The sequence below is a fragment of the Dermacentor andersoni genome, chromosome 4 (genome assembly GCF_023375885.2).
Source record: "Dermacentor andersoni chromosome 4, qqDerAnde1_hic_scaffold, whole genome shotgun sequence".
NCBI classification, from domain to species: domain Eukaryota; kingdom Metazoa; phylum Arthropoda; class Arachnida; order Ixodida; family Ixodidae; genus Dermacentor; species Dermacentor andersoni.
The window spans coordinates 128,426,828-128,451,740 of NC_092817.1; the positions used below are offsets into that span (position 1 = coordinate 128,426,828).

General features: G+C 47.1%; 1 protein-coding gene across 2 annotated transcripts in view; it reads right to left on the reverse strand.

Annotated features, from left to right (window-relative positions):
- The window catches only part of LOC126537632 (adenylate cyclase type 8-like), a 618,168-nt gene that overhangs the window by 425,488 nt on the left and 167,767 nt on the right, over nucleotides 1-24,913 (reverse strand). The window contains exon 1 of one of the 2 annotated variants that reach the window (XM_072287919.1): nucleotides 11,130-11,546. The exons of the other annotated variant lie outside the window; for it this stretch is intronic. The gene's annotated coding sequence lies outside the window, so the exon portion shown is untranslated. Of the gene's footprint in view, nucleotides 1-11,129; nucleotides 11,547-24,913 lie in introns of those variants that run through there. 2 annotated transcript variants of the gene reach the window in all.

Genomic DNA, 24,913 nt, shown 5'->3' on the forward strand with positions numbered 1-24,913 from the left:
AAGCGGGTGACCGTCCAACACAACCCTCTTACGACAATTTTGCTAAGCAGATTATTGCTCAGCAATCCGACAAGCAGCTTGGCGAACGAGGCGAGCGCTGTTTCAGTGAGCGTCATGCTCCTAAACGCAAGCCTCTCCCCACGCTTTCTTACTTCCGTAATCACATTTTCACAGTTCGTCATTTTCTTTCACTCCCTCTTCCCAGTTACTGCTCCGTAGAGGTTTGTCTTTCTCTTCGTGTAACTTTTCTACAACATTCAGAGTTGACGCCACTTCTTATCGCGCATGCCGTTATTGCGTCACACAGCGATATGAATATCTCGTGATTGCAGACGATACAATGCTACCTTCATGCTTTTGTTTTGCAAGCCACACACGATTAGATCTATAGTGCCCTAAAAGAAGAAGGCGATGTCGCGTTTTTAGTTGCTACCGTCCCAGAAAGAGCGAAAAGAAAACGCGGTTTGTAGTCAGTGCACGTCTCCCTCGGAGCTCCCTCGGAGCTTATATGGATTCTCGAAGAGAATGCCAGGCGAGACGCCAGGTGGTCTGGAGAAGGACGTGAACACCAAACTATAGAAAAAAAGATACGAAAAGAGCGCAGTGGTAGAAGTGAAGATGCCGCTGGCGCTGCGCTGAAGCAGAGAGGACAGAACCAATCGTGCGTGTGAAGCGTTAACAGCCTATATCTTCTCTATACGCAGTAAGTTGCTTTTTTTTTAAGCCATAAAGAATTTTAAGGCCACACAGTTCTGCCCCCTCTCATTATTTGTCAAACAGGACTTAACACAAATAAAGCGCACGAAGGCCAACTTGCTACACTAAGTGCACTCTCTAACGTACATATAGTGTTTCTCTTAACAGCGCCAAAATTGTATGGTTCTATTTGGACCCAAGATAATAAACTTATTTTTTGGAAGTTGGCGGAGTGCTCGAAGCTTGCTTCGAGCACTCCGAAGTGTCGAACTTCGGGTCGCACTCCGAAGTGTCGCACTTCGGGTCGGCGCGGTATTGCACAATCTCCGGGATCGGCCCACGCATTCCTGTCCAAACGCCGTGATACAGACGTAAGCCGTACGCCGTACGTAAGTGCTCCCATATAGAACCACATTGGCAAGTAAGCCGTCACTTTTACAATAATCTTCATAAAGTTATGCGAGCCTAGTTTAGATATAGCTACCGAAAGATTTAATAAGCAAGTTTTTCAAATAGAAACCTTGCGGGATGCAATAGCTGGACAGTTGGGGCATTACTCCACTTCATGAGACAAGAAAAAACGCTGATGTACGCAGGACCTGCGTTTCATTCCCGAGTGTGGAAGTGAAATGAAAGTCTGTGGTTTGTAGAAGTTGGTCGCCGGTTTCCTGCATAAGAACAGCAAAAGCGTAAGAGCGATATGAACAGGAATCTGCTGTCTTTCAGCGCCTTGACGTCGCTCGTTCCTCGCTCCGCTTCGGAGCGACAGAGCAAGGGTTTACAAGCCGACTGCATTGAAGCGCCATCCCATGCGCCGCGGGGAGGCCATAGGTCATGAACGAGCGCTTTCGAGCCGAGCAGCGCCGGGCTTTGTCTAGCGCAGATCAATAGGCCCCAGTCTCCCTTTCATGCAAGAGCGGCGAAGCGCCGCGCCGGACCTTCGCGTAATAGACCGCCTGCGGCGTCGTCTAGCACCTGTTCGGGCTCTCGAAACGAGAGGCGCGCGCTGGGTACGCTCCGTGGCATGAAAGCTATAGAGGAGCTACACCCGAGAGCATGTCAACATGTGTATACTGATAACGTTCTGCAGTCAACGGATTCCCGTGATAAGCCACTCGGAGCAACGCTCCCACCACGACCTCCCCACCCCCCCACCCCAACCCACACCCCTGGAACAGGCCGAGTCACGCCAGAAGTTACGCAGATCCCGCGCACTGTGGAAATCGACGTCCTGCGAAGTATTATTACCGCGGGAACGTTCGGTGTTCCGTCAAAGCGTTACCAGATGGACCACGTTGTTGTGCGTAAGGCGAGCAGTTATGTGTCTGACGACTGCAACAAGACCAACTTGACAACGACGGCGTGATGGTGACGGCGCGATATTCACTCCGGCCATTCGACGCGAGCTTGCGACATGCCGATCGTTGGGTTCGGCGTAAGTACTGGCTAGACGAGCGTAAGGAAAAGAAACGCGGGTTGTGACGTCGCACGCAGCCAAGTGTTATGTAATCGTACGTGCCTCTGTGTATACTTACGTGGCGCATAACAAAAAACGACGATGGGCGTTTGTATTCCAGAGAAAAAAAAACGGTAAAATTATTCGACGTGGGCTGATTATGACAGGTGTACAATGACGCACGGCTTGGCCTTACGTCCTACGTTGAAGGAACTGGGGGAAACAGCGCTTATCGCGGAGGCTGTGCTGTTTAGCACATCGTCTCTAGCTTGTCACGAGGGATGAATGCGAGAAAAGGGCACGCTCTGGCTCGTGCTGCACGGGATGGTGGTATATATGGAAACAGGGGCTCATACTCATGCCCTCGCTCATGCTAGGTGACATGCCACGTGCGCCGATCATTTTGCACTGGCGTGAAAAACACGCGTGCGATCGTGGTCTAACGGTCAGGGCATCGGCCAGGACAGCTACGCGGGCCGTGTTGGTATGCCAGCTTCTACTTTGTTATCTTCTACTTGTCTTCTACGTGTCTTAAGACGTCTTGAGAAGTACGCCTGCGAGAAGTGGAAATAAATGTGTTGTTAAAAGTAAGCGCCTTGCGTTTGTCTAAATGCGCCTTTCTGTGTCCCCTGCCGTTCTGCCTGCCCTAGAACAAGCAGAGCATCGGGTAGCTGTTCTCGAAGTCAGACATTCGACACCGGCAGTGAATTTTGATTTCGTTGAAAAGGCCCGGAACGACCAGAAACAGGAACCTACATGCCTGTCCCCCGCAAAGTATTTGGTCTGCATTCAAGTGTAAGTGCACGAGTTTTAAGTTCAGGCCACGCTTGCTCAAATCCGTGATAGGTACAACTTTTCGAATGCGTGCATTTAGACGGTAATCATGGTTCGTTCGCGAACGCGCTGCCGTCTTGAAGTCGACCCATGTGCAGGAGCGTCACAAGTTTAGCCTCTACGAATGCTGCTGACCGGTTAACCTCCTTGCATTTCCCTTACCACTTCTATGATTATTATGATTCCCTAATTACTATTTGCTTGTAAACTCTACCGTGCCGAATCATCGCGTGTGCCAAATCTTTTCACTCTGTCGTGTGCTGCGCTATCGCCCCCCCCCCCCCCGTCTCTCTATCTTATCTTTCTATTCCCGCTTTCCTGTCCCCCAGAACAGGGTAGGCAACCAGACGCATTTCTGATTAACATCCCTGCCTTCTTTCTTTATTTCCTCCTCCTCCTCCTCCTCCTCCCAATACCAGACAAAAGCACGGAAGCCGGAATCCGCGAGGCTGCTTCATTATTCACAGGGCAGCGCGAGCAACAGATGCGTAAAGGGCCATAAAACCGGCACTTTAAAAGAAGAGTCCGCTTTTCACGCTGGTAACATAAAATGCCCTGGACTAACTTGCCCACTTATGGGGACGTATATGGTCAAAAATAGTGGCATCTGTCTTATCGACGGTTTCTCCAAAAAACATTAACTTGTTCTATTATTTAGAACAAAATAAAGAAGAGGCCCATATCATGCGGTGCAAAGAGCGCTTTCCGGCACTGAAGCAGTTTTCGCCAAGCGTGCGCGTACGCACTTGCGGTGGACAAAACAGCTACGTAGCTAAAACACGGCCGAGTTAAGCTTGCTGGTTGCTGCCTGACTTAAACTGCTGCGCGAACCGTAAAACATTCGTTACAGAGTGCTGCAGGTGGTGGCGAGATCGTTGGTCCATAAATTTGGAGAGAACCAGGAAAATTGCGTGCTGGCTATAAAGGCGAGGCAGCGTGGGAAGAAGGCGCAACAAATGGACGTTGGAATTCGATCAGCGACCACAACGGGTACGCCGGCAAACACCGACGGCTTTCCCCGGACCGAAAATGGGCTGACACGCCGAGCCGCAATGGGACCGCAGTTTGATTACGTCTCCGGATGCGCGCGCGACAAAAGGGAAGCGACGGCGTCACTAAAGTCAAGATTTTTCGATCATTTTGTCTTCCAGTACGCGGGGCGCTTATATTCGCATTTGGAGGAAGCTGCACGAACAATGGGCGGAGATGCGGAGATAGAACATCGCGTGGGAACGTTGATATATAGTCATTACTATGCCAACAGAATATTTTTCTTCGCAAGAACGCAGTAATGAAGGAGAGCACGAACCTACGTGGAATGGACTTTCAGTGGACCGGTCAATAAGAAGCAATATTTTGCGCTGATGGCACTTCGCCGCCGGTGATCATGACACCAGTGGCCTCCCAACCCTTACAAGAGTCGGCATATCCATGCTGTTGTCTTTGTATCAACGTTCTTAATGGCGATCAGCAGCCCTTGTGTTGATGTTTAATTGAATACAATGCATAATGTTTAAGGTAATCTACACAGCGTTCCAACACAATGCAAAGCAGAAGCCTCGATCATGAACTGAAACTTCCAGACGTATACTATAGCAGTAGCACAGCAATTCGTGTGACCTATTTTCTTAGTCGTCAGTATAGAGGGAGGAATTGTTATATACGAGCGCCTAGCCCGTGGAACAGAAAAAGACAACGAAGTATTCGGTGGGTGGTAAGGGCTGCGATGTTCGATGCGATGTTCACACCGTACATAGTAATGACGTCACAAATGGACTTCATTTACTTGAAGCTGTACTTTACGTTCAAAATATTTCGAAACAATTAGATTGTATATGGTAGCCTTTCCTGCTCACACTTATTTCAGAAATGTCGGCGGCTGGAAAACACGGAAATGCCACGACTTATTTATTCCTCGTCACGGATATTAAAAAAGGACTGTAACGCCGTGATATCGCTGCAGAAATCGGAGAGATGACGATTGAAAGCACGGATATGAGAGCCAAAATAAAGATTGCAGAATTTTCTCACGCCAGTGAGATAGCGTTTTAAAGAGCCGCTCTGAAAGTGAAGGGCTAACACACACGCCAAACGATTTGAACACGGTAACAGAACGTTCCTGTAGTTAGAGCAGAATATTATTTTCAGGAGACGCGCATAATAATGACATGCCAGATGCATTTAAAGATATTCCGTCACTGAGCTAATTGTCATACCCACCTATTAAACATAAGCTAGAAATCGGTGGTGGCATTATTGCATCAGTGTCATTAAAACCCTTAAGGTATTTCTGGCAATGAAAAAAAAAAACTTTCTATTACGATCGAGCTAGATGGTCTAAATTTCACAATAACTTTTTTTAGTATTTGTGCCATCCACTTGCGCCGAAGTTCTTGTGACGCAACAGCATTGTACAACATGTTTAAAGAGAAAACAGTCATCCACCCGGGCGTAGCGAGAAGCCGCAAAGGAAACCCGGAAAGGCATTGATCCCGGGTTCGAATCCCGTACCAAGACGAAGGTTTCTTCAACTGCGAAGCTTTCTTCGTGAGAAAACCGTTTGGCTTTCCTTCGTAGCTTCGTGCGACATTCGGGCGGATGACAATTTTATCTTTCATGAACCTCTCTGCACCGTGCGGAATTCCGCAGAACTGACTGCGAAAGAGGAACGTTTCGTTACAATTAGACATGACAACGAGGTATGACAACAACAAGTTACGAAAAAAAAAAAAAGAGAAGACGGATAGCGTTATAAATGGGATGTCTCGTTCCCCGACATGAACATTACCGTACGTATCGCTCTCCTTCAGCAACCCAAGGCAACGCTGATGGCTTCGCCCCAGCCCGGTCGACCAGAGCAATGGTCTTTCACCACGAAGCAATTATTACTGAGAACGCGAATACGACACGGACGCCAACATAAATATATGCTGCGTAGGGTAGAGTGTCATCATTTGTTTCGAAGAATACGCCCTGAAATAATCATTGTCGCCGCCAGCATGCAGGTGCGCGCACTGCGCGTGGCAACCCATGCACGCGTAGGTATTTATGCTGCCTTCTGGATGTTAATCATGCCACGTGCGTTGTCACTTACCGAGGGCACGCGAGTTCGCATTTATTGTCTCACTCTTTTTTTTTCCTCCTCTCTTGTTTTTACATTCACTCGCATGACAGGCACAACATTCTACGGTAAAGAAGAAAGAAAAGGAACAAAATACGAAAATAACAGCTCTGACATCCGTCGCTTACTCCCCGTACGAAGAGACAGACAAAAAACTCCATGAAACAATTTGTTTTCATGCGTGACTTCCTGTCTGTCCCTGCATTTGTTCCCGTCTACATTGGGCGGCGTATTGCAGTCTACGAATCTTCGAGGGAACGTTTACAGCCCAATAGAGTCGCATGACTCCGTTCACTATGGCACCCAAATTCTGAGATTCACCTTTACCGTATGCAATGCGCGTTATAGGCGCGTCCGCAGGCTTATTACTGCTTTTCTTTTTGCAGCTCCGAGCTGTTTGTTTTTCGTAACGGATCCACAAACTTTGCGCTAAAATAAAGGAAAATGCATCTTAGAACATTTACGGACGTTCCCGTTGCACACACATGCAACACATGTGCAACTAGAATTTTTTTTTTCACTGAAGAAACGTTTGATCACGATGAGTTCATACTTCCGGCAAGTATAAGCGATCAACGATTCATGCAACAGGTTTCGCGGGTCACTAAACCGTTCACAAAACTTTCGCGCCAGTTAAATGTTCGAAAAAAAAATTTTCTTAGTTTCTTTCTCTCTCTGAGAGAATTTGGGTGCTGAAGGCTCAACATAGCAGCGCTGGAACAAACTTTTTCGTGACGTAGTTTAGGGTAAATGCGGCGCAGCTCCAACGCCGAGCGACGGCTGCGCTAATTTCAACGCGTGCGAGCGTCCACACCTGCTTCGCAGGGAACGCACCAGTTGCCAGATATGGCTCGCGCTTTGGCAATGAAGGTCGGCGCCGGCGGACCTTTCTCGAGACATTCCGGCAACGTTGCGTGCGGAGGCACTTCCTCGCCCACGTCACGACGTGACGCGCGAGCACGTCGTCTCGCATTCGGCGGCCACTGAACCTTTTCGCGTCGCAGACTCTTGCTGGCAGCGGGCAGTGGGCGCGTGTATACAGTATGGCACTGGCGTGGAATTTAATTTTCGTTTTTCCGTTCCGTGGCATTCAACGGGGAGATGTGATTTGAACGAGAGGGGACCTCCCTTTTACAGAAACCGTTACAAAGACTACGCGACGTTTTCATTCAGTTTCTGACGAAATGAATATACTTTCTGTCGAAATGCAATTGAAAGTTTCTGACGAAATGAATATACTTTCTGTCGAAATGCAATTGAAAGTCATGCACGTCTTCTTGTAAAGACAAGATTTCTCAAAGAACTCGACTTCTAGCATTTTCTTTTTCTAAAGCGGGATTGTACTCTGCCCCTTCACTCGTGCAGTTAAAAAGAAAAGAGAAAAAAAAAAGAAATCAATTCTACAGGCTTCAAAGAAGAACGCGATAAAAGAACAGAACGAACGAAAAATGAAAGTAAGAGATAGATGGATGGCTACAACTTTATTGAACGTCCGGCAAGGTTTAACGCGATCCGAGTTTAGGTCTCCCACGGGGAAACGTCGAGGCCTTGCCTCAATGTCGCCTCACGGGCTTGCTGGACTTCCGATGTCTGAGCAGCGTAGAGCGGTGGCTCACCTCGACGACAGGGTCTCCGGAGCTCCTGTCATCCTTCCTATAATTACATTGCTCTCCAACAACATGTGTTTTAGTGTTGCTGGTCCTTCCTGGCACAATTTGCACGTGTCGTCCTGATGCGTATTTGGGAAGATACGTTTCAGATGCATAGGGTTAGGAAAGGTGTTCGTCTGGAGACAGCTCCAGACGACGGCCTGCCTCCTGTTCGATTTGGGACTCGGCGGTGGGTATATCCTTCTGGCGTTTAGATGTGCATTGGTTATGTCATTGCATCTAGTGATCGCATCCCGTTCTGCGCGAGGTGTGTTCGCTATCGTGCGAGAGGCGTTGCCCTGTTCGGCGCGGTGGGTCATATATGTCACGCACCGTCCGGTGCGACGTCTAGTTTAGGTTCGGGAGCGCGTCGCCGTCCATGTTTAATTCAAAAGCGCTATAGGTTGAATATTTGAGGAGCTCATTTTTCAGCCTTTGTAGATGACCTGCGGGCAACGCAGCCACCCTGCCCTGACAACTGTTTTGTACAGGTATACAAATCTGCCTCCCATCGTACATACCAGACGTGGAATATTTATTATGACACAGCAAAAAAAAAAATCAAAATAAAATAAGAATGAACATATTGTGACGAGTCGCTTCAGCTCCCATGCAAAACATTCCGGCCACTTTTTTTTTTTCTTGCAGTGTTGATTGTGTTTCAAGTTTTGCGCAAAGCCCTTTTGTGACATTAAATTTGATCTCGGCGAAATTTCGCAGCCGTATCGCCTATTTTCGGTCAGCATAAAGCTCGACCACTTGCCGATGTCAAGGCTAATTATCTTCTATCTGTATTTAATAAGAAAGGTGTCAAAAGTATTCCACGGGTGCTTTTGAAATGCCAGTATTATGGTCGTCCACTGCAGCTGACAGACTGAGTGATTTTACAGCAATTATAATTTGGCCGATTTTCACTCTACAGTGAGTTAGACGCAAGGCAGGCTGGAAAGAAATAGCTTACCGGAAATGCGCGCATGAAAGCACTGCTTTATGTTTGCGTACAACAAAGAAATCAAGGTAGCATAAACGTTGTGTTAAAAAAAAGTGACGACATTGTACTGGGCAGACGAAGCTTTGCCAACTGTCTGGAGCTTTCTAGCCCTGCGCTTCCTGATCAAGATAAACACGGTCCGTGGCACGCATTGCGTTCTTATGCGGAGAGGCGGTAGCTCCACTGTCATGTCAACCCTCTAGAACCGCACTCTAGGTTGATCGCGAGTAATTGTGATCGTGGGGCAGGAAGTATTGGTCGAGATAATGGACGAATAATTGATTTCTTCATATAGCCCATATGTAGTCCAAGTAATTTTCTCACTTCGCTGGTGTTATTGGCAGACAAGGTAACCAATCTGGCTACCTTTCTTGAAGATAACTCTTTCTTTATACCACATCAGCATGGCTTTCTCAAATTTTTTTTCATGTGAGTCACAGCTCATCTCTTTCACTGACGATGTTTTCGCAGGCATAGACTCTGGATCCTACATCGACTGCATATTCCTTGATTTCTCCAAGGCATTTGATATTGTTAACCATCAACTGCATCGTCTAAAGCTTAGCTAAACACTGATCCGAACTTTTTGGCGTGGATCGAAAACATTCTTCCTAATAGAACACAGTTTGTATAAGCTAATAACTCTAACTCTTCTTTTGAGTTTACTCCGGTGTGCCCCAGGGTTCTGTGCTGGGATCATTACTCTCCCTTATCTACATTAATGGCTTGCCTGACCACATTAACTCCTCTATTAGGTTGTTTGCCGATGACTGTGTAATTTACAGAATAATCTCTTCAACCATTGACTCCGCTCAACTTCAGTCTGACATTAGCAATATATCACAGTGGTGTAACACCTGGAAAACGCATCTTAACCCTAATAAGTGCAAAACAATGACAATTTCCCGCAAAGCGCCTCCTGTTTCCACTGGTGCCTTTGATTACCAGGTCGAAGGTCTTTCACTAGAATACGTAACATCTTATAAATACCTAGGTATTTACATAACCAATAATCTGTCCTGGCATGCACATATTAATTTCATTGTCAGCAATTGCAATCGCATGCTTGGTTCTTTAAGGCGTGGTTTCTCTATGGAACCATCCTCATTAAAGCTTTTACTCTATATATCGCTCGTATGCCCAAAACTGGAATGTGCATGCTCGGTGTGGGATCCCGGTCTTGAGCGTCGCATTCAAACTTTGGAATCGGTGCAAAATGGAAACGCAAGATTCATACTTCACGACTACTCTCGTCTATCTAGTGTGTCCACCATGAAAGCTACTTTGAGCCTTCCTCTTCTTTCCTTACGAAGGAAAGTGTCTCGGTTATCACTCTTTCACAAAATATATAATCATCGCCATCCTAAAGAAGTCCTTCTATCTGAGCCAAAGGGCATTTCATCCCGCAGAGATTGCATTCATAAAGTAGGCGTCCCGTTTTCTCGAACTCATGTTTTTACTCATTCATTCCTAAAGCAAGTAACGATTGGAACCGCCCGCCCACCTCAATTGCCACAATTACAGACACCGAGTTGTTTAAATCTGCTATTGAAGATCTTGTTTATTTTCAGTAATCTGCATTTTGCTGTAACATAGTAACTTAGTTAACTGTTGTTTCTGTTCTTGTTTTCTGTATTGCCGCATTTCATTGTTTTAGACACTTGCTTTTCATGCATTCCACTCCCTTCTGTAATGCCCTCGGGCCCTGAAGGTACTTAACTAAATAAATAAACAAACAACAAAAGATTCCCGCAGGACCTCCTCCAACTACACAGCATGGAAAACACAGTTTTATCAAGAAACGGGAACTCGTATTTCACTCGGGTCTGCAGCCGACACTCGCAGAACATAAGCCGGACGCCGCGTCTTTCTTTTCGGGAACATTGATTTAACACGACAGTTCCCGAAAGACAACGAATAGTCCTGTCGCCAAACATATATATATACTCAAAGAAGACACACGTCAAGACCACGTAAATAAGATTACAGCGCTTCTGTATCGTAAACAATCGTCCCTCTTCCCAGGATTCTCCCATGGGCAGCACACGATTACTGTTTGCCTTTATGTGGCGAAACACCTTATTTCTTCTATTTTTTTTTTTCATTTCAACAGCTTCGTCGGATAATGTCTACTGACGACACACACGATTGATCGCAAACTATCGTCAATATTGTCGACTGATATGACAATGCCGGTTATCACACCCCCATCTTTTTTTTTTTTTTTTCGTGAAGTTCTCGTGGCGTTTTCTTAGGGTTCCAACGTAGGCCGTATAAACTTTAAAAATAAGAAGGAAACGGCACGTTGTCTTATTCTAAATGTCACATGTACATACTGACAGAGATCAAAGAGAAAATCGTGGACTGAAAGAGCTCACACACCTCCGTCACTGAAGACGCACGCCGCTCCCCCTCAACGTGCAATCACGATGACAGTCTGGAACTTTGAGCGGGAGGAAGCAAGTTTTCCGACCCTTCACTTCAGCTCCAGCTCGCCCCACTCGCACTCCGTACTGTCAGCACTTCACAAAAACAATCTTCGGACACTCGGCACAGCTCCCGACGTCTTGAGAAAAACGCACGAGGGCCTCGTAGAGACAGAAGCGCAGCCGAACCGCTCGGCGCTCGCGCCCCGAGATTTGAGCGCCGCGGCCGCTGGCGACAATCCGCTCCTTCCGATCAAAACAAGCACGCTTTTGGAGCGCCGCGCGGCCAAGTTTCCGTTTCCGTCCGCACGGGAAACGAAGGCGCTGTGTCTCTGCTGCCATCGCAGGAGGTGAGCCAAGCAGGCCAGCCACCGAGCGATACTGCCCCTCCCCCACCCCCTTCCCCCTACCCGTGCACTGTTCAAACGTGCGCAACGGTGGCGACCCCTGTCGTCCGTCAGGCGAGACGGCCGACTGAAGCGTGGCTTCCAAGAATGCCGACCAGACTCGCAGATCGGAGACCATCCGAAGTCTCCGCGAGTAAAGCACCGCTAACGTGTGAAGGAAAGGGCACCTGCCGAGAGATCTACTATTCCACACCCCGACAGGACTCTTTCTTTTTCGTCGGAGCCCGCACCTCTGATTACTTTCACTTTTGGAGGAGGACATGTATCAGCAAATGAGAACGATTCCGAAGGGGAGAACGGAACTGGTTGGACTGGGCTAGTTGATAACCCGTTGTAGTATGTGCAGTGCAAAGGCAGATTACCATGTGTCCCTGTCAGGGAGAGGATGCCCCATCTATCTATCTATCTATCTATCTATCTATCTATCTATCTATCTATCTATCTATCTATCTATCTATCTATCTATCTATCTATCTATCTATCTATCTATCTATCTATCTATTTATCTGTCTGTCTGTCTGTCTGTCTGTCTGTCTGTCTGTCTGTCTGTCTGTCTGTCTGTCTGTCTGTCTGTCTGTCTGTCTGTCTGTGTCTGTCTGTCTGTCTGTCTGTCTGTCTGTCTGTCTGTCTGTCTGTCTGTCTGTCTGTCTGTCTAATCGTAAATCGGTCATCTTTAATAGCCCAGGAAGGCCACCATCTGCACGACTGAGCAAAAGAAAAGAGTTCAAAGGTTTCGTTTCTTGACATTACTATAGGAATCCGCAGACTATCATGCAAATAATTATCATGCCACACTTAACATGTCGCATTTCTATGGTGACATTTACCGCCTCTTCAAGTACAGCTGACAAAAGAAAAAGAAAAAAAAAAGCGGATGAAGATGTTTAGGTTGAACAGTGACTAACTCCTGTCCAGTAGATATTTTTAAATGTCGGACCTGTGCTATAATATGGTTTTGTGTGTGTCAACTGCGAACGGAATGTGAGTCGGTTTCCTTAGAAAGTGTGAATGAAATCGAGCAGCGCATTTCGAAAGGAATTTTTCCCAGTTCACATTTATTACAGGAAATATATTTGTCGAACCGAACAACAGAAGTTCAGAGAGGAACGCAACCAGAAGTATATCATATTGTTTTCTTACCTTCGATTTATGCGACAAATTCCACCACGGTTTACGACTAAGAGGCACAGGCCACGATAAAGTACACTCCATAAACACAAATGCTGACCAGCTAATAAAACGGACCAGTGACTGCTGATCTTGTCGGCATTAGTTAGTTTCGTTTATGTAAGTAATGATTCCACCTAGTATGTACAACAGTGAGCTCCGTAGCTTTCTGAGTCGATCTTTCAGAAAATTCTCTCATACAAAAATAAGCAGGAAACAGCAAGGTGAAAGAAAACGCCCATAACAGCTAATTCATGTCAACTTTCTGAATGCTGTAGTACAAAATTTACACTTCCTCTGATTCAAGCAAAACAATAACATGAATAATCTGCGATTATTGATAACAGTATCAACACACAGATACCGCACACTAATTCATTAAATGTAGCAAGCGAGCTGAAAACACCATGTGCCCCTGAAACGGAAGGGGGCGTGTCGAGTAAATTGAGGCGGTTTCACTTGCGTCATGTCTCCCGCCCTGAGTACAGGTACCAAGTTGATTCCTAACCGCGCCTCAAGTCTGTCACTCCGAAGCATTAAAGGTGTGCATCTCACTTAGCTCTATCTATGTGTCTTTTTTATTTTTCAGTATAACACTTTATGTTACTTATTAGGCGATGTAAACCGGGGAAAATAAGCTACCGAAGGCCAGGGCTTGCCCCACCACACACGTAGTAGAATTATGCCCAGCGATTACGTAATGCGAAAAATACCAAAGCCGTAACAGAAACGTAAAAAAAAAAGAGGAAAGGAGGGGGGGCAGATAAGGGGGGCGCAGAAGGACCAAAGGCATAAGAAATACCATAGGTCGATCGTACCCGGCCACTTGCGATTATTGATGCCAAAGCGTCAAATGGCCCACTGAGCGAAAACGCCGGAGTCTGTAGTCTGTAGCAGCGCAACGGCACGTCACGAATTCGCCGCGACGACGCAGAGCGGCCGAAAGGGAACACCTGCTGCCGTACTTGCGCGCCATGTGTTGCGTGAGGGGAGAGGGCATCGCCGCGACGCCACGTCACCCTCTCTTTCGCTCTCAGAAGGTTGTGGTGTCCGCGCGTTCCTTGACCGCACAAGGTCTCGCCTGCGTCCCAACTGCGCAAATGAAAACGCTCCAAGAGCCTCAACGCGCTCGCTTTCCTGCGAGGAGTTCATAATTCGAAGGCCCGCTCAGCGGCGTTCAACTGGACATTACTGATTTCGCATTCATAAGTCATAAATGCTTAGGTGTCCTCGTATTTTTAGCAGCCCCTTACTATACGGTTAATCAAGCGCATGAAATACTTGCCGCACCAACCTTTACAGATACTTTATAGATGTTGTGCCGCACCACGTCCCACCTTATGCTGAGTGCATATTAATATCACAATAAAGCCATCAGCGCCCGCAAGACTTAGGTCAGTACGCGAAAAAAATAAATGAGAAAAGGGAATCTCGTGCAAAGCGCTGAAACAAAAGTCCCAACACTAAAGTTAGCAAATGCAAGCAAATGACAAGTACTTGCTAATGCCAGTGACAAGCATTATTTTAGAAATTTCCGTCTTTGTCGAAGAGTAGACCTTTGCACGCACTGAAAATGCCCTTCAGTTATGATTAAGCTAAAAGGGCGTATAACAAGAACGGAAGCACTATATTCTTTCTAATCTTGAGCTACATATTCCGTCTTTTTTAAAAATATATTCCTAGGCTTCGTATCATACGTGCACATAAACCGAAAGAATGCGCAAGCATGGAATGCATCAGTGATTGATATCCAGCTCCATAGAGATTACGCTGCGCGAGTTCAACACATATCGGAAATCGACCCAAAAAATGATATCCATGAGTCTGACCGTGTGTTTCAGTTAGTGGTCCCTGAACGCAGCCACAAGCGTACATTAGAGTGTATACGTATGCATCTTCACCCTTCCTTTTCATTTGAGGTGTCTGACATGACCGAGTTCTTGCTGCAATTAGATTGGGCTGTACCCTCGCATTCAGGATTTTTCGCTTTGCCGTACATTCATCGATTAACCAAGCGAGCCTCGATGAATGTCGCTCTTTCGTAAATGAACCGTTACTGCAGAAGAGTACGCATTTGGGCTGGTTGGTTCATGATTATGAGCAGTAAAACAGCACTAAGCAACAGGACGAGGAGAGGGACACAGCGCTGGTGTCTGTGTCCCTCTCCTCGTCCTGTTGTTTAGCGCTGTTTTACTGCTCGTAATCATGAACCGTTACTCTTGCGCAAACTTAGTAAATAGTTAGGACGAAGAGAAGAACGGCAACTGCTTAACTCTATTTTGTGCTATGCCGTGCAGCTGCCTCTGAGAGGGCCGTTCGTGAATGAAATAAATATAAAAAAGTTGATGAGCCATGTAAAAACGAACCGAAACAATAAGCTGCCCTGAACTGCTTGGTAACTTTTTTTTTAATGATAGCGGCTTTGCACATGAGTGCCGAAACCTGATAAGTTCTTGAGCTTTACTTTCCTTATCGGATTGCTTTTGGGTTTTTGAATATATAAGTGATTGCTTATTCATTTCAGCACATGGTATAGGAGAATCGTTCATGGGCTGAAATGAGCAAGCAACAACGTATAGATATAAAGATGTGAAAGAAATATGATAAAAAAAGATAATAAAAAATCTCAAAAACTTAAGTCTCATTATTTACCATTTTATTCTACTTCCCTTTTTTTTCTCCCCTTTAAGCGGGTGGGCGTGCAGGCGTCCTTTTAGGATATAACTGCCAGCCCGTTTGTTTTTTTGTGGTGTTTTTACATGGTCAATCAATCAGTCAATCAATCAATCAATCAATCAATCAATTTTATTAACGTGTGCAGGAACAACGTGGTGGTCTTGGTACTGGCGCACCTGAGAAACGGTATATCATACATACACAGATATATACACATAAACAAGCAGTAACAAAAGGCGCACATTCTAAACTATTGCGGTATACAATACATGCCATACATAATTTAACACAACGTAGCATAACACAACATAATATAAAAAATTTTAGCATAGCATACAAAAAATACCTAGATTGAGATGATATTTCTGAAAGCCTGCACACCGAGCACATCGTAACCGTCACATGGAACAAGCTAGACACATACACCCTAAGAAACAAGAATACACATGCCATATACCAACGGTCCACCACATTACATACATACAAAAAAAAGGGGGGGGGGGTCTCGAATCCACGCTGTGAAGGTGGTTGACCAGTGAAGCTGTGGTATCACCTGATCCGATAGACCAATGTGACGTAGCCTGGAACTGCGTACTGCCGAGCCTGAGCAAGGCGCTGTTGTGCATATTGACGCTGATGTTCCCGTCGCCGCTCATCGTGTTCGCGCTGCTCTTCGGGAGTCCTAAGTATGTGTGGCGTTTCCATAGCGCTATCGGAACACCAATGAAGTAAGTTGCCAGGCGGGTCCTTCTTTTACATATGGAAGTGTAGTTATGTTGCTCCCTGCTTCTTATGGTACAGGTTCCGCTTCCCGGCAACAGCAGCTAATGCAACCGCAATATTTACGAGGAAACGCTTGCAGCGAAGGCCAGCTTTCTGGTTCGTTCTATTTCTTTCCCCCGCACGGCCATCGCCGCCACGGATGCGCGGAGGCAAGCGCCATCTGGTGGCGCTGCAGCGAACCCAGCGAGGCGCGCGGTGCGCGCATTCCGCGATGATTGGTTGATCTTGTGCCTACGGACACGACAAATGCATTCGGTTGTAGAGGTATACAGCTTCGCAGCCAAAAAAAAAACCTCACAGAAAAACAACAACAAACAAACTACAAATTTCGCCACGTATCTTGTTCTCGCTCTTTGTTTTAATTTTTCCTTGTTGGTGCCATGTTGAGTATCGTACGTTCCGTTAGATAATTTGACCATTGTGCACTGTGCGCTATTTTGTTTTTCTCCAGCGCACACGCGATCGCGGTTGTAGACTGCATGGGTAAGTGTCTCGCGAGCGCCTCGCGAGTGACCGCGGGACACACGGAGGCGGCCGAAGAAGCCGCGATAGCCCTAGCACTCGCCGTGGTGCCGAGCGCTGCGATCTTGATCAGCGACTCGCAGGCGTCAATCCGCGGCTTCGCGCGTAATCGCGTCTCGCGGGAAGCGGCCCGCATACTCCAAATTTCTGACGACGGCGACTCGTCATCGCCCTCGCAACCCCAAAATTCTACGGTCTTCGTCCTCTAGACCCCGGCACACGCCGATATCCCGCTCGCGTGCAACGAGGGGGCCCACGCCACGGCGTGAGATCTCACACGCCAAGCCGCCGCAGATGATGTGGCCGCCGCCTCCGCCTCCGAGAGCGGGGCGTCGGATCTGCCGGATCGGGACGCTATACGATAGAAATGCAGCAACAAGATTTACAGTGGGCGTGGGGCGATCGCCTGACCACGTTCAGAGACCTCACCCAACACTACAGACTCGAAAGACGCACATTCCCGCCACCACACGATAAACAGGAACGAGGCCGTAACTTTACGCTTGCTCCACACACACACCTACCCTAGCCCTGCCGTCTTACATCACTGCTACCCGGGTTTATATCCAACAGATGCGGGTAAAGGTTGCGGACAGAGAGCAACGCTGCGACACATGCTCTGGGAATGTGCCGGCAACAACGGTAATGAAACCGCCTCCGTTCGCGATGGGCCCATAATCGCGGCCGTTGCCAGAGTACGGGAAGCCTCGAGCTGGCTTCTTCCCGACGCCGCCGCGGCTACGCGAGCCGCCGGGGACCTTCTCCGTCGGCGTCGCCGCCGCTGGGAGGCGGCTCTGAAAAGTTCAGAGTTGACAGACCAGTTCTGGGCCGTCCGGCAAGCCGAAGATGCCGCCCGAGTCCAAGGACTTCGAGCCGCCACCTGAGGCCACCACAACAAAAAATGCCGGGCCATTCTTTAATAAAGTTTCTTCATCTTCTCCAGCTTTCTCGGACCTGTGATACAAATGGGCCCCACTCCTGATTGTTCTAAGCTCCTAAAAGCTGCGTAATGCAGCGCATTTAGGTCGATGCCTTAACGCGCTGTAAAACGTTTGTGTCATCCTATGTCTTGCGGAGTCTAGCTATAGTAGTACGCCCTTTTCAAATTTTTCCCATGTCCACCAAGATTATGTAATTCATTCTTACATCTACTGTGGATTATCTTCAAAATTTGAGTGCATCGATCGCTCTTCACATATTTTCGAAGCGAATGCGAAAGTTATTGTCTTACAACGCATGGACTCCCTCAAAGCCAATAGGCCTCACTTCAATTACCTTCCAGATCACTAGCATTAGGCCATATAGCCATCTAATCAATAAAACGTTTATTCAATCAATCAATTCCAGATGGTGATAAGTTATAATATTAAATACTTGTGCAGTCGTTCGACAAACTAATATTGAACAAAAATGCGAAACCCTTACCGTACAATGTCCCCGAGAACGGCACTCTAACGCAGTTTTTCGTTCGCCGTAGTAAAGTGCGCGATTATCCCTTCTGTACACTTTACTCTAACTCAATCTGGACCCCGACAGGAGCTTTCGCGACCTCACAGCGAATATAATTTTACTGACACTTTGGGGTCCTACATAATGCCCAATATTTGTATCTCGTTAGTTCCTGACCCCTGCTGCTTCTCACACTTCCTACGGCGTCAAACACACTTCAAGAAACAGCACGAAATATAGCTCGGGTTTCATTATACGGTCTAGAATTTTAGCAGTTTGAAAAGAAGGAAGAACCTGAGAAAGATCTTAGTTGTTTTAGTCCGTCAAAGTGGCATGCATGGAATTACGTGGAACTGCAGCAATTCCTGGAGCTGTGCTTCTTGCAATAGCACTGGCAGGAACCGAAGTCACAGGGAGCATTGTTTTTGTGTGAAGCAGCGAGCCACCGTTGAGGCTTCAATTCTTCGAAGTGGTTTAAAAGGGATCGCGGTCGTAGCAGTGTCGAATCAGTTCGAAACGACCGGGTGCTCCTCTCAACCCCTCCCTTTCCCCCCGAAATGTTGCGTGCCGACGTGAAACAAGACTTGGTGCAGTACAAGTTTGGCAGCAAACGCTCCATAGTATGAAAGTAAACGCAAATGTAACCGTTGCATTTAGTTGAGCAGCATTTTATTAATCGTTTGACTAAGTCTTCGTTTCACATAGGCTCCAAGATATCCGTCGGATTGACGCGCATAACTTTGTTGTGCCCCAGTTATTTTCTCGGAAACATAATTCGCCCTTGATGTTTTTTTTTCTGATAAATGGGGCCTTTCTCATACAAGTACTTAAGTAGCACCATCTCAAATATTTGCCGCCATTCTCAAGTATAATCGATGTTACCACGCGCTCATAACAAGTATTGTTTCTTCAATTCCCAACCCTTCCAATAGACAAACTTGTGGAACTATCGCTTTACAAAATGTTTCTCCACCGCAAACGTCACTATGAAAGTGGCATCCATATTCAAAGAAAACTTCATATTCAAAAGAATAAAATTTTCCACATGTTGAATTTGAAGAGCTATGATGCTTCATACTAGTATGATTAACATTTTCGCGTTATTTTATCTTCAGTCATGAAAGCGGTATACGGTGAACCAACAACCTCATCACCGTCAAATAAAAATTTTAACAAGTGGCGAGGCAAGCCCTCGACGTCCCCTCATGGGAGGCTTAGGCCCGGCCATCATAAAGTGCTGGTGCTACAATAAATGTTTATCCACCCCCACTAGCCATATCGCAAAGGGGGCTTCCTTGCTCAATATATTATCCACCCATTTTCATACAACTGAGACCACTACAAGCACTTTCAAGTTATCTTTACACCAATTTAATTATATCAGTGGCTAATAAGAATGGGATTTTTTCTGCAACTCAATTTTGCGAGTGTTGTACTCAACGCATATCATTATGTTGCTCCATGTTGCACCAGATGAGCAATATTTACACCAATATTCATTCGCAGATGTACGCCAGGGCACCTGTGCCGTGTGCGCGAACGAAGCTTGCGCATGTGTTACCCGCCCTCTCACTGCTGTAGCGGAAACATAAAAGGGGCGCACACTGCTCTGTTATAACTTGTAGTAAAGTATTGTATATGTGTGTGTGTGTGTGTGTGTGTGTGTGTGTGTGTGTGTGTGCGTGTGTGCGTGTGTGCGTGTGTGTGTGCGTGTGTGTGTGTGTGTGTGTGTGTGTGTGTGTGTGTGTGTGTGTGTGTGTGTGTGTGTGTGTGTGTGTGTGTGTATGTGTGTGTGTGTGTGTGTGTGTGTGTGTGTGTGTGTGTGTGTGTGTGTGTGTGTGTGTGTGTGTGTGTGCGCGCGCGCGTGTGTGTGTAGATATATGTGAGTTACTTTAGGGGGTGGAGGGTGACACCTTGTCAACCTTGAAACATTTGGGATAGGTGATGTGCTCTGCTCGGTAGCGAACAGCGACAACCTAGTACCCCCCCCTCAAAAAATAATAAATGATTCAAGAAAGAAATATACCATGCACTGGCAGCGCGCATCCTGCAGACCCTGTTAGACCTAAAACCCCAGAATAAAAAAGTAACGACTTCCTCTGAACTTTGCCGCTTTCTCTCTCGCCTACCACGCCTCCGGAGATTCGACCCCCTATTGGTCGAAGCGCCGGGGTCACGTGCTAGCGCGTGCTTTTTTGGTCCGTAGCAGACACCGGCGCCATTCCCGCGTACCGAAATCGCGCTTCGGTTGGCTTCTTGCGGCGGAGTTTCGGCGGGCAGCGTATACCGCTAGCGCTGGCGCCGTTTACGTATTGCGGGGTTGCCTAGCCTATGTTTTGCTTATGGGTGCAACAACCGAGAAGGCTAGGGGAAAATACTTTTCCTTATCCCATCCTCAAGAAGCAACGCGGCTCGCCGAAAGATTTGGCTGCACAGGATCGGCCGGGCAAACTTTGAAAATGCACGGGACCCGCGCCTTTGTGAGGAAAGTGGCCGTTCATCAGAACCCACTCGTATTTTATTGGACGATTTGGTGAGAAGCGCGAGCATCTGCAGCCTTTCTTCGCACTAAATAACGTTCGGCACGGTTGTAGTTGTAAACCTACACTCGCTGCTACGAAAGCCGTCTTTCATGTTGTCTAAGCCTCGCCGTTCCCGCTTCTGGTTCGGCAGGCTACATTATGGTGTTGCGCACATTGCTTGGCGCACTCGTTTCGCTGTAGTTGAAACCGTTGCTAGGCTCGGACACGAAAGTTGCGCTTCATATGTTAGTTCGACCCACCGTTCAGTGAGGCAGATTACATACTGAAGCGACGCGCATCGATAGACGTACTTTTTTAAAAGTTGGGCTCCGCTGACGAACTCGAGGCTAAAACGGCGGTTCTCATCTATTGAGCCCCCGCCGTTCATGTTACTCGTGGTGCAGGTCTAGCTTTCATGTAGCGCGCATTTCTGCATGTATTTATATTTTCGGGGTTGTTACCAAAGTCGGCAGTTACTGTGCCTAGGCAGAGTAATGGCAGCTATATCTTGAATGCGCCATATCTGCGATCTTAGTAAATCAGAATGCAGACATCCGCTAAACAGAGCGGAAATTACTCTGGGTTGAAAAATGTGCATATCAAAGCTGGCTGACACATTTTTTAATGCGAATAGGTCGGGTAAAAGAAACCTCTAACCAAGGGGCGCGCAATGATCCAGACCATTTTAACGTTCGGCGTTGATAAAATTGTTCTGGCCACGCACACGGCGGGCTGACATATAACCAGTACTTATTTTCGAAATTATTTGTCAAATGTCACGGCGTATATTTTCTTCCGTGCCTTGTATCATTTATCAAGAAGTTGTGCCATACCAATTCTTAGCTTATTCATCTTAGCATTACTCCATCGAAGACCAATCTGAAAGCCAAATCCTTCAGAATTACGGCATCAAGAAATTAAGGCCCGATGCATTACCAAGTCCTTTCGTAGTAGGAGCAAACGCGCCTTTGACATAACATATGGAAGTAGTGCATCACCATAGGTTAATATAAAGCCTAGACCACACGTCTGTCTCCAAAAAAGTAAAAGGTAAATATCCACATACAAAGCGTATGTCGTTCCAGTTTCCTATTGCGGCGTTGCAGTTCGAATGAAGCTGATCAAAACACGCGGTTAGATTTAAAAAAAAAAAAAAAAAAATCCGTCTGCTCGCTTGCGCATACCACTTCCACCGTTGACACCGCAGTCGAAGTGATCGCAGTGGAAGGAGCTTCGATAATGCAGTGCAGCGTGGATACCGGCAGTTACTGGAGCGACTAATTTCCGAAACTCTCCTGTCGTAAACGCCACAACCAAGTTCTTCAAGCGAGCAGTGCGCTGCGCGCCAAAGGAGCGAACGTTGGGAGCGTCTGCTAGCTGTACTCGGCCTAGATGCCGCCACCGTCGGCGCCCGGGAGGAGCCGAGAGAAGAAGAGCCGGCGTAGGAGGAGGAGAGAGGAGATGTCGTTACTTTTAGGTCATTCAGGGGTTTTAGTTAGGCCGGAACCACGGCGCCATCTGTCGAACGGCGACGTAAGCGATACGAAATGTGCACCGCGCGCGGCCCGCAGACGGCGCGCTCTCCTGCAGATCCACAACAGGTGTTTCAGCGCTTCTCGTTTACACTTTCACGAAAATTTCAGAACTCCCACCCCCCGAAAAAATTTATTTCTTTTTTTGTGTGTGTGTTTGCGTGTGAATGTAATGTGCCCAAGTCAACTCTCGCCATCATTTTCGGTGGGAAATCTTTCCAGTCAAGCTTCCCGGTTATATTTTTTCCACGGAATTATATGATTCGCCAATTTCGTAGACAGGCCGCGCAGCAGCATTTCTAAATTTCCAACGAGATATAGTAGAATTCAGCACGCAGACTAACAAATGTTTTTTTCAACAAGCAGTGTAGCAAACGCACAGCGCCACACGGTGATTTCGCTTTGCTGCAATTAAGAGCAAGCTCGTTTCATATTCGAACAGAAATAGATATACACTTTATCCGCAATGTTAGGCGGGTAAAGAGCTGCAACAAATAATGCAGAAAAAGAAAGAACGCCTACGTAGATAAGACCCTGCGAACTTTCCCAATTCATCCACCGCGGTGGCCGCAGCGCGAATACTGCAGGAACCGGGTCACTGCTTTCCCCCTTCTCCTCTGTGTACCACAACGCCTCCCCGCTTCTCGTGTTCGTCGCCAGCGGCGGGAAGAAAGAAAGCAAATAAGAAGCAAGGACATTTCGCGCGGCAGGCTAACGAGTGCCCTTGACCTCGGCTGACTCCAACATACAGCTTGCATCGGAGGGCCTGTATATATAGGCCAGCAGCTGTACTCCTCCCGATCACCGTTTTAGATCTGTCGTAGGTTTCCGTCTACTAACACTTTTTGGTTAACAACTAATTGACTTAAAGCACTTCTTGTTGGGCTAGTTGGTAGCTGTTCATTATAAAATATGAAGACGCCAGATAAACAGACACACACAAGAGAAGAGAACGAGACAGGGCGCCACTCGCAACTGTTTTATTTACAGAACGCAGGCACATATATACTGTCAGTCAACACACGCGCACAGAGCAAACATTCATTCACGCATCTAATCAAACATTCATGACGCAACACGCTCAAGAAACCTCGTCTCGGCCTTATATAATGTTATCGAAGTATCGCTAACGCACAAGCTGCCTTTCTTGCCTATGTGATGGGCTTCAACCAGTTCCCTTGCTCTAGTATCTTTACTTCGGGCAAGAATCCGCACATCTGAAAAACGTGGTTCACAAGAGCGTGAGGGACAGGTGCCGATGTGCTTAGCAAATGAAAGAGGGCCCAAATTTGCCTAAGCACATCGGGACCTGTCCCTCACGCTCTTGTGAACCACGTTTTTCAGACGTGCGGATCCTTGCCCGAAGTAAAGATACTAGAGCAAGGGAACTGGTTGAAGCCCATCACACAGGCAAGAAAGGCAGCTTGTGCGTTAGCGATACTTCGATAACATTATATAAGGCCGAGACGAGGTTTCTTGAGCGTGTTGCGTCATGAATGTTTGATTAGATGCGTGAATGAATGTTTGCTCTGTGCGCATGTGTTGACTGACAGTATATATGTGCCTGCGTTCTGTAAATAAAACAGTTGCGAGTGGCGCCCTGTCCCGTTCTCTTCTCTTGTGTGTGTTCGTTTATTTGGCGTCTTCATATTTTATAATGAACTAATTGACGGCGAAAAGATTTCGCATACTATTTTGTATTCCTTCGTTTTTCCGGTTGAAACTGAAAACACCGAACTTATGCCGTTTCTAGAAAGAACGTTGCACCATAAACAGAAATCTACAGATCATCATGCTGCTTACAAAAAATGACTGCCCTTCGAGTCCGTGACGATAGTCGAACAGCGAAGCTGTGTTAGTTGCACCGAGTGTTAGACCGCAAAAGTCAAACTTCGCTAGCAGTCTATATTGTAAATCTTTTGTTTCACCGTTTTCTCACCTCATTTTCGCTTTGGCGTGCTTCGATCGCATGGTGAGCATGCTTTAAACGTGCTTTCATATTTTTTTGTGGTTCTCTCAGTGCTTCTTTGTGCGTGCGTGCGTGCGTGTGTGTGTGTGTGTGTGTTTGTTCGTGCGCGTTCGTGAGTGCGTGCGTGTGCGTGTGTGTGTGCGTGTGTGTGTGTGTGTGTTTGTGTGTGTGCGTGTGTGTGTGAGGCAGGCCTTACGACAACAAGCCCTTTCAGGAGCCAACTCTCGCTGACGATCGCGGTACGCAGCTTCTTCCTCGGGAGTATACGCACTACTCGTGGTCTTCGCATAGTTGCAGCTGGGATGGAATGGGCGGAAGCACTAGTCCAAAGCTGGGTGTATCGTGCGCAACGTCCACCACTGGAGATGCAGGCGCTGCAATCGTTTTGACAATTTGTTGGCTTGGTTTGACGATTGACATCTTTGTGTTTCTTAATGAGGTTACACACACGTTCGGCTGCGACGGAGAGAACGAAATCAGTGACGGCATACCCGTAGTCTACCGTTGTCGCTTGCGTTCGGTGTATCGAGTATGCTCGGTGGCATGGTTAGCAGCATCCGCCCGCCATTGCCGCTTGCGATTCTTCAAAATTTTATTGCTTCAAAGTTAAATCTGTCCGTCCCGTAAGACAATGAATGGCTCATACCCGGTAGGCAATGGCTCATACCCCCGTAATCGCGGCGTCCCCATTACGTAGCCTGAAGAGAAGCGAA